Source organism: Piliocolobus tephrosceles, chromosome 12 (assembly GCF_002776525.5).
Source record: "Piliocolobus tephrosceles isolate RC106 chromosome 12, ASM277652v3, whole genome shotgun sequence".
Classification (NCBI taxonomy): domain Eukaryota; kingdom Metazoa; phylum Chordata; class Mammalia; order Primates; family Cercopithecidae; genus Piliocolobus; species Piliocolobus tephrosceles.
Window position 1 is genome coordinate 48,265,326 of NC_045445.1, and position 14,783 is coordinate 48,280,108.

At 35.9% G+C, this 14,783-nt stretch overlaps 1 protein-coding gene across 1 annotated transcript in view; it reads right to left on the reverse strand.

Annotated features, from left to right (window-relative positions):
• NRK (Nik related kinase) overlaps nucleotides 1-14,783 on the reverse strand; it is a 133,134-nt gene that overhangs the window by 76,580 nt on the left and 41,771 nt on the right. The window lies entirely within an intron of this gene.

Genomic DNA, 14,783 nt, shown 5'->3' on the forward strand with positions numbered 1-14,783 from the left:
ATAAACATCAAATGTTGGCTAGGTAATCCAGCTATCAAGAAGCAATCAAAGTAGAAAATATTAAAATTAGTCTCAAATACATTGTATATTATGAAATATAAAATATATACAGATGAAATATATAGTATCATATAGAAAACAGAAATATTAAATTATCAACATTTTAAAGAAATCACCACTCCACTCAAAACACTCAAGGAAGGTTATGGAACAGTTTGGCTGTTTATGTCTGTAGTAACTAGTGGACATAATTGCCTATTTAAAGTTATTGCTTACTTAGTGTCTTTAATCTAGGTTTGCATGACATCAAAGCATTTAATCTAAATGAAAATTTTTATTTAATCTAAGTGAAAATTTTCTATTGAAGACGGCAAAAAAGGAGTTGTTCTACTAAACATTTTTTCAATTGATTATGTGATACTATGCAGACATCTTTTCACTGGACTCTTCTTCAAACATAAAATATTTATCATGTTAGCAAAAATATTAGCCATACATTATCTCCATAATGATTGAGAGTGATTCATAATTAATTCAACAGCCTCTAAACTGTTTCATATGTCCTGAATCATATGAACCAAAAATATTTATAAAAGGAATAAGTTATAGAAAATTCTCTTATTGAAAAGATGATGAGTTATAAGAGCTTAGTCTTACCCTAAATGAAAGTATAAGCTACAGATTTGTGATTTTTAAAGATGAACATATAGGTTTGGAATCAGATCTCCTATTTTGTGGCTGGTAACTTCTAGACATATTCCAAACTGTAGTCATAGTTTGAGTAATAAATAGAATGCCTTATCTGATATTTCTCAGCAGAAGGTTTGATTTGGGGGCTGTACTGGGTTGAACAGTGTCCCCTCGAAAATTGAGGTTCACCTGGAACCTCAAGATGTGACCTTATTTGGAAACAGGGTCTTTGCAGATGTAATCAAACTATGATGAGGTCATATGGATTTGTTTGGTCAATGTCCGGTTTCTTTATAAGAGGAAAGGAAGGGAGATTTGAACACAGAGACACAGGGATACACAAAGGGGTGATAGTCATGTAAAAGATAAGAAGAAATTGCAGTGATACAACTACAAGCCAAGAAATGTCAAGGATTGTTGATAACACCAGAACCCAGGAAGAGGCAAGGAACAGTTTCTCCCTAGAGACTTCAGAGAGAGAATGGCCCAACAGATACCTCAAGTCAGAATTCTTATGTCCAAAATTGTGAGGGAATACATTTCATTTGTTTTAAGCTACCCAGTTTGTAGCAATTTTTTACGGCTGACCTAAGAAGTTAGTACACAAGGCAGGAAAGATGGAAACTGAGCAGGGTTATGTGTTTGACTTGGGATAGGGTTCAGAGACTAGTAATCAAGGTACAAGGAAATGTCCAGAATTGGGCGAGCAGTTTAGGGTGCAGCATGCCAGCCACAGAAGACTAGAATTTTTAAAGGAAAGGAAAAAGTTACAGGTTATTGATTGATCAGGGAAAAGTAGGAACCCAAGATCAAGACCTGTCTGTTTAACCTGAAGTCTTAGGAAGCAAATGCAAAAGCAAAAATCAGATTTACATGGGAAGTGGAAATGAGGCAGAGTTTGTGAGGATCAATCCATGAAGTAATACTATCAGGTTCTAGGAACAATCTTATCTTTTATCAGACAAAATTTATTATTTTTGCAACCTCCTTAGCCTCTTTTAAATTTTTCAAAAGAACATGAGCTTGTGTTATCTTCTGTCACTTGTCTTAATTGGGGCAGCCTGTTTGGATGGAGTCAGATTACTTTTGATGGACAGTTACAATAAAACAGTTTTAAACAGTTCTTTCTTGTAGGATTGTAATGACGCCTGAACTTTAACCGAGTTTATAAAAATTATTGAGTATGTTGGATACCCTTCAGATTTTTTACATCTCTGGGAGGAATTATGTATTAATATTTTTATTTATTCAATCCTTATAACTTAGGAAGCATTGTTTTCATAATTATTCACACAAACACTTCGTAGTAAAATTTTTTCCACATCTGTATGCACAAATACAACATGTTGGAAATTGATTCGCAGGCATCCCTTTAAAAAGTTACAATGTTTCCTTCCTTGATTCTAAGAGATTACTTATGAACCAACTATTATTTTGTGCAATACAAAATATTTATCAAGTTATCAAAAATATTAGCCATACATTATCTGATTTAACTGATGATCAGTAAAATACAAAATTTTTGAAGTCTAAAATCTATAGATTATAACACATTAGTGAGACAGTTGAATGTCATTAAAAGATTCCAACCATGGCCATAAAACAGAAAAAAATATCAGCTTGGTTCTACCCTCATTATCTGTGATTTATTCACCCTTGAAAATTGAATGAAGTTATTTCGTCAGACAATGTATCCTAATACTGGGTTTGAAAAATATGCTCACTGAACCTACAGAAGAATGAAACTCCAGGTCTTGGAACCATATACTGAGTTAATATGCCAAATCACTATACAAGCCTCCATAGAAGTCTGGCATATACAGACAATAGATCATAGAAATTTGCTACTGTTAAGATAGCATTTCAGAGAGTACCCCCTGTATCTTGACTCTTCAAAAATTGTATTTTGAAATAATTTTAGACTTATAGAGTAGTTTCAAAGATAGCACAGGGGGTTCCTGTATATCTTTTCCCCAGTTTCTTCTAATGTTAACATCTTACATGGCCATGCTACAATTGTCAAAATGAACAAATTAATATTGGTATAATACTCTTAACTAAATTACAAAATTTATTCTGACTTTCCAGTTTTCTCACTAAGCTGTTTTGCGATCTTAGCTGAAGGACTTGTCATAAACAGATTGTCTCCCTAAATGAGATGCTGAACTAGGACCTATAAATCCAGTTTTTATGATGTGCTCTTTTTCAGTTAGAATGTGAGTTTTATGGCAAATTACGTTAAAACAACATTTGTGTTAAACACACAAAAGAACACTAAGAAAGGAATTTAGTTTTAGATTCCAGATTGAGTGTTTATTCTCACAATTGCTCTTAACCTCAGTGAATATTATTCAGGAAAATCACAAGGACAGTAGTAAATTATAAATGTGGATTTTTGGGCTGTTTTTCCTGTCAGTAGTATCTGGAGTATCATACAGCTCCACAAGATTAATAATACTTCATTAACCAGAGTTTGGGTAAAAAGAATGACCTTTACATTTTTAATTGCTAAATAAAAATTGTATGTATTTATGGTTTATAACAAGATGGTTTGATATATGAATACATTGTGGAATGGCTAAATTGAGCTAATTAATCTATGCATTATGCCACATGCTTATCATTTTTCTGTGGTGAAAACACTTAAAATTTACTCTTTTAGTAAATATATTTATAACAATATATTGTTATTAACTATAATCACCATGATGTGTGATAGATCTCTTGAACTTATTCTTCAGTCTAACTGAAATTTTGTGTCTTTTGACCAATATGTCCCCAATCCCCTGTCCCCCACCGTCACCAGCCTCTGGTAACCACTATTATACTCTCTGCTTCTATGAGTTCAACTTTTTAGAATCCAGATATAAGTGAAATCATCCATTATTTGTCTTTCTAAGTCTGTCTTATTTCGCTTAACATAATGTCCTCCAGGTTCATCCATGTTGTCACAAATGACAGGATTTCTTTCGTTTTAAATAATTTTCAAGCATCGCAGAGCTAGGAGAAAAAAAATTCTCTTAGCTCTCATTCCTATCATAAAAGCAACTGCTGCTAATACACTTTGTATGAGTTCATAGACTCTTTCATATTTGAGGAACAGAAGACAATAGGTAGTAGCAATGCTTTGTAGTCATTCCTGACTCTAGATTCAAGTCTATTGGCATTTGAAATCAAGAAGTCTATCATCTTCACTTAAGGAAACTCTTTGTCTTGTTGTCAAACTCATTCCATGCATTCAAGTTTAGTTATTAATAAAGCTAATATGTTATGATTTGGGGGGCAATAGGTCAACTATTCAAAATACTTCCCTGGTACTCCACAATCTACAACAAGGTATAAAAATTATTTATTAAGTCCTGTCCTCCATGTTATTAAGATAATGAAACTCAATATTAGCTCAGAGAAGGACACATTAATTTGTCATTAACATTTTAGCATGAGTTAGGCTATCAGATGATGCAACTACAACAGTGGCAATGAACAGTTAAGTACTGATGGAATGAGAAGGTGGAGTAAAGAAAAGGCTGGAGCCTGAGGAGTTCCAGAAGGGGTTGTTCTTCAGCCTTATTGAAAGAAGCAGGTTCCTGGAATGGAGAGCAGGGAAACTGTGAGTGAGCAGGGAATTTCAAAAAGTGAAGGAAGTTTTAAAAAGGGGAAGAGGATGGAGAGTTGGAAAGATAAACTGTTCTATCCACAGTTTATTGGAGAAATTTATAGTTTTTAAGATGTATACACCTGAAACAATTAGAGAATAGAACCAAATGCAAAGACTAGTTATTAACATAAATTATTGGATCTCAAATACAGTACGTTTAAATAGTTCTACAGAAAAAATATATGTTACCATGTGAAGGACTTAAATAAAGTCCTTAAAAACTTCCCTGATTAATTTATGCTGACACAACTAAATCTGTTTTCTGGGGTTGCATTCCAAAATATAGTAATTAAGATGAATATATATTCTTTTTGCAGTATCATTTCAAACCATCCAGGAGAGAATACATATCCCTTAATGTGTTGACTTCAATTTGGCAAGGATTTGTGTTCTTAATTAATTAACTGAAATAATCAAATAAGGAGCATCATTTATTCCACTTCCCCAGAAAAAAAAATAGTTTATTATGGTGCTGTTGCTCTTCATGGCTCTAAAATTAATATTAGCATTTTAAATCTGTCCTATGAACAGAAAATTTTGCATGTCCCTGAATTTAAGATACTGCTCACATACAGGACATTGTTAAAAGGTATATATGCCTGCTTTTAACAAAAACCAATGCAGGAAAATCTTGTTAAATATAACAAAACAAATAAAAGAACAGTCATAAAAAATTTCTAGTTTACAAAAGGACTTGCACTAGTATTCATGCAACACCAAATTCCCCAAATTTATTTGTATCTCAAAAGTGAGGAAGCAAGGTCAATTTTTTACACTGGGGACACAGAATCAAATACAGGTTACCCAATGATTGTAAAGAAGAGTTATGAATTGTCAGTGTCCTGGTCACCTGAGACTTAAATTTGCTGACTTCTAACTGATCAACAAGTCTACCATAGTCCTTAGTCCCTTCTTCCTGTGGGCACACAGCATTTGAAGATTTCCACTTTTGTTTTATAGGTCTGTCCTCTGTTTGGGCATGCTTGGATAGAGGTAAGTGGTTCTTCCAGTTACTCACTATGATTTCTGTTAGCAGATCTAGGAGATAGATGTAGGAGTGTGGGGAGAGATGAGAGAGAAGGGTAGGGGTAGAGCAGAGACCAGGTGATGACCCTAGGTGAAGCTCAGTCTTCTCAAATCTGGACCACACTGACAATATTGAGTAAGGTATGTGGGCAAATTTATTAAATACAGAAAATGACAGAAAAAAAAAACAATAGGGCATTAAAGTCTAGTTATCAAGCACATCACTGTATCAAGGATTTAGTCACTCTATTAATAAAATCAGGTGAAACATAAAAGTCCTTAAAGTCTAGTAATATATTTATTTTATCTTGATATCTCTAGTGTCTAGCATCATAGCTGGTACACAGGGCCCTTTTGATGAGTACTAGTTAAGTGAATGATGAATAGAGTAACTAGGAACACTTCACAGAAGAGGTAAAATGTCAAATGGACCCTGAAGATGGCATAGCATTTGAACAGATTCAGAAGCAGAGGTTGGGCCCAGTGGGTGGGACATTATGAACAAAGGCTGTGAGGTAATGCTGAGCAGGAAGGCACAGACACTAAAGAAGGGAGGAAAGGAAAAAGGGGGAAATATCACAGAGAGAAGACAGATGAAAAGGAGAGAATGCAAGAGGGCACCTGTTTTTGTCATGCCAGAAATTTCAGTGTAAAAATTGTAAAATCAAATCTTGTTTGATAGAAGACAGAAGTCGTCACTGAGAGATGAGCCATTAGTAATTTAGCACTTTATGACTGGATTTTGTTAGTTAATGGTCTGACGCAAAGCCCAGGGTTGTTAAGGCACTGAAAAACCAGCATTGAATTGCAGTAATGATCAATTTCTTGGGGATTACACATTTTAAACCATAACAAATGATTTAAAATAGCAGTTGTGACAGCTGTGTTGGGAAAATCCACCATTCTGCAGCAGTTAATTACCATGTTTTTCTCTGGAAAGAATACAGGACAGTCCTTGATGGCCTTGTAATCTTGATTAGGCTAATTTTTTAAAAAATCATGCAGTTAAAGAAACTGTTGTAGGAAGACTGCTGACCCTTCAGCAGTTCCTATGTAGTCCTTCCCATTATTTGCTTTGCCTTCTGTTGGCAAATCTAAACCACATAATCCCCCAAGGCATTCTTTCGTTCTTTTCAATTGGTTTTGTGGTGGCAGAAGGCCATGAGGCACTTACTATACTCATGTCCATTCTGTAACCTTGTTTTTCATTCATAGAATTTTGTCCTTCTAGTCATTTGCTTGGGTGCCAGCTTTCTCATAGCAAACAAACTAAGTGACCCTTCAAGGCCACCAAGAGTGCAATTGTAAACAGTATCTGGGAGTACTTAGTGCTGTGCCGGGGAGGGACAAGACAACATGGCCAACAAGATGGTTTTGGTCAGGGTCAGGTCCATGCAGAAAAACAAAGACATGTAGCTAGAAAGGACTCTGAAAGGCTAACAAGTCCTTATCAATGTCTCTAAGCAAGGCCTTTCCTTCACCAGTGCTTGAGATGGGAAGTAATGGTGATTTGGTTCTTATTCGAAAGTTTTCATTTTGTTTCTCCCTTCTTAGTCTTCATCACCACCGACAAGCTCAACAAGCCCAGAGGGACAGATGGGATCATAACATTCAGGGTTTGGAGGTGTGGCTGAGATTGGAGTGGATCTACCACAGATTGGTAGTAGTGGTGGGAGGATAGGTTTGGGGACATATAAGGGAACATGGCAATTACTCTCCATCTCACATTTTATCCATCAGGAAGATTTACTTATTACTATAATAACAATTGCCCAAAGAGGAGATGTAGCCTGTTTTTGAGATCCTCAAAGTGATTTTACAGACATTAACTTTATATTTGTTTTAAGGAGGTTTAAGCAACTCAGTGATGTTTAGATGTTTGGCATGCGCTATGTAGTAATTGACAAGATTATTAAGCTTCACACTTATTAACTCCCACAAAGGCTTGTATATACTGCTAGGCCACAGGCTGTACTCATTACATTAGATTGAAGGACAGTCATTTAGCTGCTAAAGGACACTGAAGAGAGTCTGTTATTCGATACCTATGTAAGCATTCCATCATTACAAAGTTTTGATACACCTAAGTGTATCAAATCTGGGAAATTCTTCTTAGGTGTGATTTTCTCCTTTTGGAGAAAACTCAGAATAGGCAAAAGTAGATATTTCTGGCTTTCAGCAGATGGATCCTGGAGTTGAATAAATACTATTTTAACCTTGACACTTTAAGATCGACAAAGGCTTCTATAATCAAGCTGCTACAACTTTCAGGTCAAACATTGCATGTTAATGGAGGAGGAAGAACAGGATCGCCCCTTCCTTCGAAAATAGTAACAAAGAGATTATTACTAGACTTTATAAATATTGCTTATGACACTGCTGTCACTTTTAAACCTCTATGGAGAAATGTCCTATCTTCACATATATCAAGAGGGTAAATTTGCATTCAAGTTGTTTTAGCAACATAAATGAAACTTACATGATCGGTTGGCACTTTATATTCCTGAGCCATCTTAAGTTCCTTTTGCCACCTCATCTATTTACCCTTCTATCTCCCCTACTGGATTTGCAGCTCCCTAAGGGTAACTTTCCTCTCTATCTTTAGGGTCTAGCATAGTACCTGGCACATCATAGGCACTCAGCAAATATGTGCTGAACTTACCAAGTCAATTGCAATATGGAGCACTAAATAGGGAAGGAGCTGCATAGGCAGAGTTGTTTGTGTGTTTGTGTGTGTGTGTGTGTGTGTGTGTGTGTGTGTGTTTTGGTGGGGTGTACAAAGATAATCTATATACCAAGCAATATGGGAGAAGAGTTAGAGGGAGCCCAAAGCCCAGTGGGCTCCATGATATGCTGGAATTCCCCGACAAAGGCTGTGAAAGTACTATGGCTAAGTACTCCAGGAACTTAAGGGCCATTATTTGTCCATAAGTAAATGGTATTTTCATTGACCCTAGGTTGCACTGTGATGCCACCCAAAATTTTTCACTACTCTATCCAGTCAGAGGGCCTCAACGAAGAAGCTGGTCAAGGTCAGAGGGCATGAGCTCACAAAATAATCGAAGTGCCAAGGCTCTTGCCAAATTGACAAAAGTTTGTCAGGTAACATTACTTAATATTCATCCATCCTTCCCCTAACCTGTGGCTACTACTCTGAAATCTTCACTAAATACTTGCAGTTGATACCCTCTGTGGTTATATCAACTATTGGGACATGTGATAGTGAAAGCTTTAAGTTCTTTACTTCTACATTTTTTTTTTCTTAACATACGCCTAAATTACCCAAACCTTTGCTACATGTAGTCAAAAGATTTGTATGGAAACAGATTTTTGTAGCTAAAAAGCTACAGAATCACCAGAATAATCCAACAGAATAATGTTTTTCCTCTTCCAGAAATCTGGGACAGTCATGGTCATGCTTATTAGAAATGTGAAAGGAGTCGGAAGACGGCCTTCGTGGTTTCAGTGGCTTTGTAGCTTTGAAAGTGCCCTGTAATTTGAGGCAGTTCTGTGTGCTTATACAGTAGGTTCTACTGAGTTTTATTGCCCTTGTTATTACTCCTGCAGGGAAACAATAGGTCAAAATACGTAGCAACATCATTTGCAAATGGAGCTGCCCTCTATTACGCTGTAGCACTCAAATGATGAATTGTACAAAATGGACAATAAAGTTCGGTGTTCTTGGCTGTGGGATACATACAACATTTGCAGGAAAAAAATGAATAGCTACTAGTAGGCAACTAAGGAAAGACTGCAATATACTGCTATGTGGCAAGCCAGATCTACAGGGGACAAAAACACAGTCATTGAAGCTTGCTCTTACAAATGGGTGACATCATAAAATCTTCATTGCTGGTCACTAATTCAAATTTAAAGTCACAGGTTATAACTGCACGTGCTGAGGAAACTACATAGGAACTCCATGAGACTAGGGCCCACACTATTTCAAACCCTCTGATAACACTTCCAAGCAGCATTATTTATCAAAGTATATGAAAAGCGTGATTAAGTGAGTGATGACTATTTAGTTCTCCATGTAAGAAGCTTCCCCCAATGACATTCTCTTTTTTTCCCTGCAAATGAAAATACACCACAAAAATAAAAGGGAACTCAGCTACTAGAATGACTCACATACTCAGGATTTTTTTTTCTTTCAGTTACTATTTTCTCCCACTATCATAGATTATATGCCTTTTTCCTTTAAGGTTTGTCTGGGCTTAACCACGGGGCAGTGGGTGAGGGTATGGCAAGAGCAACAAAACCCTCCATAAGCAAACAGGTTTCAGCACACAGCAGATAGTGCTTTATTGCAATGTCACAATGTTTTAACACAGATTGCTTTCTTTATGTAATGCATGAATCAGTTAACACTCATGCAGAATGCATTCCATCTGCTCAGACAGATGTAAGCTGCAGTGTTTCCAATTCTATCAAACAGCACAACTAGTTGAAAGAAAAGCACTGAGACAGATGGGTGATGAGTGAGAAGAGGGGTTCAATCAAAAGAAGCAACTTTGTCTTAAAATCTACCCAGTCAAAATGGAATTCTCAACTTTTCCAGGTCTGTCCACAGAGGTACAAACACAACAGCCCTTAATATAAAGATAAGGTGAAGAGGGTGTTGATGCATTTTTTAAAAAGTCTTTATAAACTGGATTGTCTCTACAAACCATAGTAGTAACTAGTAGTACTCAAAGGCACTTTAGAAGCACTGAAGCTAACTGGGATGGTTGCTAAGAATAAGGGAAATGCCAGGGGGAGGGAAAATACAGAAGGAAGGAGTAGAAGAGAAAATGAGAGAAGCAGCAGGGAGTAGAAAAAGACTGGAGAAAGAAGATGATGAGGAAAAAAGCATAGTTTCCATTTAAGATAGTACAAGAAATACCAACAACAGCCCTTAGGGTCTAGTCAATGCTTTTAAACATAGACATGAAAGAGCAAAAGGACATCTTCTATCAATATCAATTTACTTCTGATTTCCGTGCCCTGCCACTCTCAAAAGGTATGAGTCTTCACTGTAGCCCCTAAGTTGATGGAAAACTACTTTTACATGCAGTGTGTTGCCTTGAATTGACCTTTATGGGTAAACTCCATGCCTCACACATTCCCTTCCTCAACATTCCACCCTGCTGTCCCATTCCTTCAGCATCTGGCTTTGGTCTTGTAAAGCCAAAGCACTAGGTAATCGTCACTTACTAACGTATTGCAAAGATCTTATCCAGTAACCTCTTTTCTCATCATGGTACAACATGTGCATTTTAACTGGCGCTATCTGTTTTTTTTTTTTTTCTTTTTTTAATTACAAACTTGAGTTTTTAAATTTAATGCTTTTTTTGAGAGTGTTTTTTTAACTCTAAGGAATTACCAAGGCAGTGGGAATTTCAGAACATTTTGGCTATTATAATGCTGGATTTGCCTATGACATGCTGTTTACCTCAAGCCTGCAGAAATGAAATCTGAAGAGTGTGAAATCAGCTGAAAGGCTCAGAGTTAAACCCCTCAATAGATTCCTTACAGTTGTGTGGTGCACAGAGTGGTGGGGGGGCGGGGGAAGTGGATGGGGGAAAGTATGGTGGGATATAGCCACTCAAAGAATGTCAAGCTGAAAAATGCAGCATGATAAAAGTAGAAGAGTACTATTGCACAGAAAAATAGAATCCAACTACAGGAAGATTTGAGTTAAGGCTACCCCAAACATAAAAGTCACTGAGGTAAGGAAGTCAAATCTAGCAAGGCAATATGGAAAACTAAGGCAATCATCTAGATAAAACTACACATTTATATCAATTATCTGGTTGTTTCAATAAATATGTGTGTATATGTGTATGCATGCATGTAGGAGGAGTACGTGGAGGAAGCAGTGTGTATGTGTAGCAATAACAATTCCCAGATTTGGAGGAAAGGAAGGAAAGAGATCTAAAGGATCATGGGAGCATGTAGAAACCAACTGTGCCTTGCTCAAAACTTTGATTTTTTCTTTCCTCCTTCAAATAGTTTCACCATTCTTTTCCTCTGAATTCTCCACCACTAATTTTCCAAATTCATTGATTCCCACTGTCCAAAGGTATAGAGGTAGTAGCAGAAGCAAGACTAAGCCCAAGACCCTGGTGCTCTTTAACCCTTTCACACTACCTCCATATGTATTTATTAAATACTACCTATATGATATGCAGAAAGCAAGGATTATAAAAATTAGTTATAGTTTCTGTTTTTAAGGATTTTTAAATATAGATAATATAGATAATAAAGTTACACAAACTCCCATAATGCAAGAGACAATGTGGCAATTTTCACAGTAAAAGTGAAAAGTTACAAGGTCTTCGAAAGTATTAGAATGATATTTAAGATTTTCCTATTGAAAATGTTTCACAAATCCAGGTCAGCAGTCTCCCAAATTAGAGAGATTCTAGTATATTTGAATATTTTCAAATTCTCAGTTTAGATTTTGATTCACACATAACAACTGTATTTTGTTAGGTCTTAGGTTCTGTATGTTTTCAAATTGATTTCAATGCCATAAATTACTGCTATAATAATAAGCTTCTAGATGGATCCATGATTAAATCCTATGGAACAAACTGCTAATATTTTGGAGATATAAGGAAAATACCTGGTATAACAAGCTGATTGAATTATTTTAATGTTTATGCAATATGGAAGAAAGAGTTTCACCTATAAATATGTGAATTCAAATGCAGGCACAAATGCAGTCTAAATATTATTTTAACCATTTATGTGTTACTCGGACAATGATGGAACTTATTAAAAGATAAAAATATATTTGATGAAATTTATTTTCAGTTTGGACTTGTATAAGTCAGGAATTGGGGCCTAATTCTTAGTCTGGAATTATAAATAAATTTAGATGGTCTATCTATAACCTTAGCAAGTTCACCCTGGCTAATCAGTTTCAAAAATCATGTATCGCCATCTGGCTTAGATGACAGATTATGGAGTCCAGAGAAGATACTTCACCCACATCTGACTGAAGCAAGAGAGTATCTGTGGGATGTGGCTTTGAGATTTACTTTGTGTTTTTGAAAAGATTAACCAATTACGTTATGCTTTGTTTATTTAGCAGTATTATCAGGAAGGTCAATCTGAATTAATTTAAAATCTAAATTGAAGCAACTTCAATACATTCATCCTGGCTGCCCAACAGAGAACCTTAGAGAACCTACTATGTTGACTGGGTAAGAATACTTTTTAATTAACTCATCAAGACTATACCAACGTATATGTTTTCACTATCCTCTACTGCAACCAATTCAACAAAAATTCATTGAATGCCTGTCTGAAATACACTGTGTTAGGAAGTGTAAATTGTATTGAATTTTGGTCAGAGAGTATGTTCTATAGGATACAGATTCTTTGGTATTTAAGATTTTCTGTACAGCCAAGATTATAATCAATTTTTCAAAATGTCCCTTACGTGCTGGAAAAGAATACAGCACATAAGAAACATTTATTCTCTAACTCTTGATTATTTCGTTAGTTTATTCTCTAACTCTTGATTCAGAATTCAATATATTTCCATGGGTCCAAGCTTGCTAACTACATTCTTATGAAGGTTTTTGCCGACTTGATCCATAAAATTCTGAGACAGATGTTAAAGTCCTCCAGCCTGTGATTATGGAAGTTATCAATGTCTTTTGTAATTCTATCAATTTAGCTTCACTTATTTTTAGGGTATATTTTAGGCATATATGCATAGAAGTTCTGATATTCTAATATTTTAATAATAGATTTTTAATTTCATTTATGAAATAAACCTCCTCTATCACTAATAAAAATAAATTTAAGGTAAGAAAAAATATTTATTTGAAAATTCATAACAGAGTTTAAAATTCTATCCATGAAAAAAGTGTACCGACTTTTATTTTATTTTATTTTTTTTTGCTTTGTTTTGTTTTAAGCACCTGACTTACATTCTTACATTTTTTGAGAGCTATGCCACATTAAGTGCTCCTGAGGCTAAGCAGTGTTTCTTGGGCTAAACTTTGAACACAAAATAACTGACTGAACTGGTTTTCCCCTGAACTGACTGACAAATGGCTGTTTTGGCAGAATCTAAATGAGGAAAAAATTATCTTGCCATAGCAATGCCTACAAGGCTGTATGACCAATATCTTTGTTCTAAATAAGTCTTTGAGAGATACAGAAATCAAGCTACAGGCCTGCAAAGAAAGGTGGCAAAGATAGATGGTTTATTTTCTTTCTTTACTCCAATTTTATTTATTAATATACAAAATCTAATTCCTTTCAGGCCCAAATTACAATATTTACATAAATAGCAGTTCACAACCTTTGCCACTTGTGTGGGTTTAAATATTTGTTGCACCCCTTAACAGCTGCTGAAACATTACAGGGTTTCCACTTCAGCAAGATCACTACAAAAAAAAGATCTCACTATCTCTCTAAGCCCCCACCTGGGAATTCACGCAACCAAAGTACTCTGGCTCCATGGGTCTTCTCTGGTGCAGTGGTCATGAGTCACTGTTACTGTAGCAATTTACAGTTTGTTCTTATTTATTCTTTTGTGAACTATGAGAAGTCAGAAAATGCCTATACTCTTCATCTGGAAGTACCCAAAAGAGGGTGAGCTCAGCGGCCTCTTTAAGGAGGATTCTGTTCCTGCCAAAATTAAGCCTTTCCTCTAAGGAATGCACTGCTACTCTCCACTACCTCCTCCCCCACTATCCCCAACCCACCACTCCAGGTGTGGGCCTAGGAGATAGTGAGATTGTTTTATAATTGTTTCATCGGAGTGGAACCCCTGCAATATGTTTCAGCAGCCGCTAAGGGGTGCAACAAATGTTTAAATGCAGGAGAGATTCACAGTTTAAAATAAACATCAAAGGCAATCGGGAAGGGGAAATACGTTGCCCAACAGAAGCCTGAAGGGGGGCATAAAGAGTTGTGTATATGGCTAGGAGAATAAAATCCTACTTTTTATTGGGTGATATTAAAAGTGCTAAGGTGCTGATTTGCTGTAAGTTGCTTCCTGCCTAAACTGTTGGGGTGGGGTACAATGAGAAAAGGGGAGAGAAGGGAGAGGAGAGAGAAGAGAAAAGTTTATTCTCCTGAAAATTCATCTGATTAATCCTTTTTGCCTAAACTCTGTGAAGTTTACATATTGTCTCAGCAAATTTCAGACACCCTAAATGACCTAGCTATATTCTCCCAAATTAACTGTGACATGACCAAGTCTTGCCTTACAGAAAGCCAAAGGGAAACTAGTATTTCTCTCCTGACAAGTTTAACCACCAAATTAAATCATAAGATTATTCAAGTATTGAGAACCATACATACGTGTGTGTGTGTGTGTGTGTGTGTGTGTGTGTGTGTGTGTGTGTGTGTGTTTTACTGAAGATACATATATTCATTTAACTTTACAATTTGATCCATC